This window comes from Carica papaya, chromosome 1 (assembly GCF_054855325.1).
Source record: "Carica papaya isolate Zhongbai chromosome 1, ASM5485532v1, whole genome shotgun sequence".
NCBI lineage: Eukaryota > Viridiplantae > Streptophyta > Magnoliopsida > Brassicales > Caricaceae > Carica > Carica papaya.
In genome coordinates this window covers 18,443,298-18,449,144 of record NC_142309.1, presented here as the reverse complement: position 1 = coordinate 18,449,144, position 5,847 = coordinate 18,443,298, and the positions used below count along the sequence as shown (strand labels likewise).

Here is a 5,847-nt window from a genome sequence, read left to right as displayed (position 1 = left end):
TCACCTAACTCACCATGATAAAACTTAACTTGTTGATTTACATAAAACAATTATATGAATTGTTAGTAAGTGAAATACATGAAAAAGAATAACTATTGAACATTAGTTTGTTTTAGTCAATATTAGAGAATTATATTTTATACACTTACGTATACTTTTCATTTTTGTATTTTTCATGATCATTAATGCGCCAAGGATGAATTTCTTCCTCAGTTTAAATCAAGTAGTAATAATTTGTTCAAAAATGCATCCAGTGATAGAAGCTAGATAAGAAGACTGGAACATAAAAAAAAATATAAACATATAAACTATCTGGATAAAATTATATTAAAATTCACTAATAATTAAAGAAATTTAACTTATCTCTAGCATTATACTAAATGAATGATATACTAATAGTTGAATAAGATCATCTTGACGACCGTGATGAGAACAAATTTTTTTATTTAGTAGAAAATAATTAAATGAACTATGAATAAGGAAAATACATTAAAGAGAATTTAGGTTCAACATGCTTGTGTAAACTTTCTATTTTTATATTCCAATATCGCCGCGCTCATATGATCATTGACAGACGAAGAATAAGTTTTTTCCTTGAGATGTAAGCAAATCAAAATTCATAAATGAATGTTTAACTATGTACGAGTAATAAAGGTAAAGAATTCTTGATAGTATCAGAAATTTAAGTTTTGGATTATGTCAAGATATTCCTTACCTTATATTTCAATGAAAAAAGGATTGTAGCCAGAAACGTAAATGCATAAAAGTTAAGTAAATCCACCTAACTCAACTTGGATAGCCTCAAGTGGTACCTCTAAACCTTATAAATACCTTGCGTACTTTACAATCGTCAATTGCAATAATAGTATACTTACATCCTCTCATCATAATCTCCATTATCTTCTTCTCAATTTGCCGAGGTTATCTTTTGTTATTTTCAGTTTTAGCAATGGTAGATGAGGGGACATCAAGTAAAAGCAAAGGTCGTCAAAAGATCGAGTCAAAAAAGATGGAGAATGAAACCAGTCTCCAAGTTACCTTATCAAAACATCGAAGTAGCCTTTTTAAGAAGGAGAGTGAACTTTGCACTCTTTGTAGACCAGATGTTGGCCTTATTGTTTTCTCCCCTGGAAATAGGGCCTTCTGCTATGGCAATCCTAATATCGATATTGTGATTGATCGTTTTCTTAGTATTGATGTTCGTCCAGCTCGAGATCCTGACAACGAAAATGATACTCAACAAATAATCAGTAGGATCACTAAGGTGTTAGCAACTTATTTGTTATCTTTTTTTTATAATATCCATTTATGATAATTTAAAAATTATAATGAGTCACTAATACTTAAATCTATGACGTTACGTGATATATTTTGAATTTTTTGTTGGACTTTCAAATCTTTAGCTTAATTGCTTAACTAATACTGCAAATACATGAAGATGTGTATATGATAACAGGCTTAAGACAAGGAGGAGGCAGCAAGGAAGCGAGGTAAAGAGCTCAAACAAAGAAGAAAAGGCTTGATGAAAGAGCTTTGGTATACGCGTTCAATGGACAAATTCAACCTGGAAGAGCTTGAAGTTTTGGATGCTGGTATGAAGGCCTTGTGGAATGATGTTGCCGAACTTGCAAAGAAGGAACAAGGTAACTCGAGTTCAGCTGAGGGTTCTCCAAGGGATGACGGGATGTTTTACTCAGATCCAGCAATGAAGGCCTTGACTACTCTCCCCATGCCTAGTATGCCCAGCAACCCAACTCATGAATATGCCCCCAGCAGTACTAATTCAACTCCTCCCCTGAGTAGCTTCTGTAACCTAGACTCTGGCAATCCCAACATAATGATGATGGATAACCCGTTGAATGATTCAAGCATGGCGTTAGATCCTGTTGATGACTTGAAGGCCATGCCTAGGGATCTCTTCAATAATTTAGTCATGATTGAGTCAGATGATCCAATTGCAGCACTTAATGCAGGAGATAATCCAGACATAATGTCTGATGCCTTCGGGAACCAAATTGCAACAATGGATATTAATCTGTCAAATGATCCAAATATCGGGCCTAATGAGTTTTTTAATCCGAGTAATATGCTTCATGCACCAAATGATCCAATTAGCACAACATCCGATGCTCTAAATATGATATGTATTATGCGAGATGATTCAAATCTAGACTCAGTATTTGATGGCTTCACTCTAGAGATGCTGTTTGCGGATCCATAGGATGATGAGAACTTCATTGTGGACAATCCAAATGAGGCGGCTAACGGTGATAATCCGAAAAAAATGCCGCCTCCTCTTGCAGGGAATGTTCTAGGAAGCGGCCAAGGATTTTAATGACTAAGTTTGTTGATTATCTTGAAATGAATCAAGGGCTAGTTTGAAGAGTTTCAGTATCGTGTCTTTTGTTTTTGTTTGTCTTGTCTTTCAAATAATGATTTGGGAATTTGGGATTTTAATTGGCTTGAGTTTTGTATTTGCTTATTTTCAGGTGGTGTTCTTGTGTGTGCGTGTGTGTGTGTTTTTTTTTTCTTTATAAATGTTGTCGTTGTTAGTCTTGGATCGAGTTAATAAGTATATGTGTGTTTCATGAGTGTTGTTTATTTTACATTCTTGTTAAGTACAATTCCGCAAATCTTTAAAAATATTTAATCTTTTATAATCACCCTATAAAGTACATTTATATGATAGTTCCGTCTCTTTATATATATGTGTGTATGTATGTGTATGTATATATATGTATATACAGTAGTCACTTATCTCTCATTTATTGTAAACTATATCTTGAGAGATTTAAAAGAGTTTAGAATTTGGTATCAATACACTCGAGTATATGAAAATATTAAAGCTCTTTAAGTACGTAATAAATTTATTATTTTTAGAAAGTTAATTATTACATTATATATAAATATATGTACGTGTATATCTGTGACTTTGAAGAAAAAAGGTAAAAGATTATTCCGCATACTCATTTCGCTTCCCTATTCCATTATATAGAAATATATAAATCTGTTGGTATATATTTAATTTGGTAGCATGCTTAAGAGTTTGTATAATTTTAACTTGTATTTAATTTAAATTACAATACAAATACCACATATCTGAATTGGAAAAGAGTTATGATTCTAAATCAAATTCAAATTATAGCTTTTAAAAATTTTTAATATGAGTTTGGATTTTGTGATTGTATTAAAAATTCTGGATTCACTGATACAATGTAAAATAATTCAATTGACGTTTAGTCTCAATATCCGAATGTTAAAATGAGAATGCTTTTGTTATTATTAAAAAATATGTAAATAATTTATTATGAAAAATTATATCTGTCATTCTCATATATATTAGTTTCAATATAGATATTCAAAAGGACAATATAGTATTCTCATCACAGTTAAATATAATAAATTATATGATAGATATAATTTGTAATGTATATATTTTAAAAAAAAATTATAAGCTATCCAAAATGCAATAGATTGAAAGATCGATCATTCTCTTAAATATATTATTTTTAAATTTTAATATTCAAAATAATAAACAATGTGAAAGAGGTTATAAACTATTTAATTCGTCAGGATCTATTATATTTTCAAAAAGAATTATAATGAATGACATACTAATAGTTGAATAAGATTATCTTGACGACCGTGATAAGAACAAATTTTTTTATTTAGTAGAAAATAATTAAATGAACTATGAATAAGGAAAATACATTAAAGGGAATTTAGGTTCAACATGCTTGTGTAAACTTTCTATTTTTATATTCCAATATCGCCGCACTCATATGATCATTGACGGACGAAGAATAAGCTTTTTCCTTGAGATGTAAGCAAATCAAAATTCATAAATGAATGTTTAACTATGTACCAATAATAAAGGTAAACAATTCTTGATAGTATCATAAATTTAAGTTTTGGATTATGTCAAGATATTCCTTACCTTATATTTCAATGAAAAAAGGATTGTAGCCACAAATGTAAATGCATAAAAGTTAAGTAAATCCACCTAACTCAACTTGGATAGCCTCAAGTGGTACCTCCAAACCTTATAAATACCTTGCGTACTTTACAATCGTCAATTGCAATAATAGTATACTTACATCCTCTCATCATAATCTCCATTATCTTCTTCTCAATTTGCCGAGGTTATCTTTTTTTATTTTCAGTTTTAGCAATGGAAGATGAGGGGACATCAAGTAAAAGCAAAAGTCGTCAAAAGATCGAGTCAAAAAAGATGAAGAATGAAGCCAGTCTCCAAGTTACCTTATCAAAACATCGAAGTAGCCTTTTTAAGAAGGCGAGTGAACTTTGCACTCTTTGTAGACCAGATGTTGGCCTTATTGTTTTCTCCCCTGGAAATAGGGCCTTCTGCTATGGCAATCCTAATATCGATATTGTGATTGATCGTTTTCTTAGTATTGATGTTCGTCCAGCTCGAGATCCTGACAACGAAAATGATACTCAACAAATAATCAGTAGGATCACTGAGGTGTTAGCAACTTATTTGTTATCTTTTTTTTATAATATCCATTTATGATAATTTAAAAATTATAATGAGTCACTAATACTTAAATCTATGACGTTACGTGATATATTTTGACTTTTTTGTTGGACTTTCAAATCTTTAGCTTAATTGCTTAACTAATACTGCAAATACATGAATATGTGTATATGATAACAGGCTCAAGACAAGGAGGAGGCAGCAAGGAAGCGAGGTAAAGAGCTCAAACAAAGAAGAAAAGGCTTGATGAAAGAGCTTTGGTATACGCGTTCAATGGACAAATTCAACCTGGAAGAGCTTGAAGTTTTGGATGCTTGTATGAAAGCCTTGTGGAATGATGTTGCCGAACTTGCAAAGAAGGAACAAGGTAACTCGAGTTCAGCTGAGGGTTCTCCAAGGGATGACGGGATGTTTTACTCAGATCCAGCAATGAAGGCCTTGACTACTCTCCCCATGCCTAGTATGCCCAGCAACCCAACTCATGAATATGCCCCCAGCAGTACTAATTCAACTCCTCCCCTGAGTAGCTTCTGTAACCTAGACTCTGGCAAGCCCAACATAATGATGATGGATAACCCGTTGAATGATTCAAGCATGGCGTTAGATCCTGTTGATGACTTGAAGGCCATGCCTAGGGATCTCTTCAATAATTTAGTCATGATTGAGTCAGATGATCCAATTGCAGCACTTAATGTAGGAGATAATCCAGACATAATGTCTAATGCCTTCAGGAACCAAATTGCAACAATGGATATTAATCTGTCAAATGATCCAAATATCGGACCTAATGAGTTTTTTAATCCGAGTACTATGTCTCATGCACCAAATGATCCAATTAGCACAACATCTGATGCTCTAAATATGATACGTATTGTGCCAGATGATTCAAATCTAGACTCAGTATTTGATGGCTTCACTCTAGAGATGCTGTTTGCGGATCCATTGGATGATGAGAACTTCATTGTGGACAATCTAAATGAGGCGGTTAACGGTGATAATCCGAAAACAATGCCGCCTCCTCTTGCAGGGAATGTTCTAGGAAGCGGCCAAGGATTTTAATGACTAAGTTTGTTGATTATCTTGAAATGAATCAAGGGCTAGTTTGAAGAGTTTCAGTATCGTGTCTTTTGTTTTTGTTTGTCTTGTCTTTCAAATAATGATTTGGGAATTTGGGATTTTAATTGGCTTGAGTTTTGTATTTGCTTACTTTCAGGTGGTGTTCTTGTGTGTGCGTGTGTGTGTGTGTTTTTTTTTCTTTATAAATGTTGTCATTGTTAGTCTTGGATCGAGTTAATAAGTATATGTGTGTTTCATGAGTGTTGTTTATTTTACATTCTTGTTAAGTACAA

General features: G+C 32.6%; 1 pseudogene; it reads left to right on the top strand.

Annotated features, from left to right (window-relative positions):
* Positions 1–949: 949 nt before the first annotated feature.
* On the top strand, positions 950–1,523 carry LOC148270395 (agamous-like MADS-box protein AGL62 pseudogene; annotated as a pseudogene).
* Positions 1,524–5,847: the final 4,324 nt, after the last annotated feature.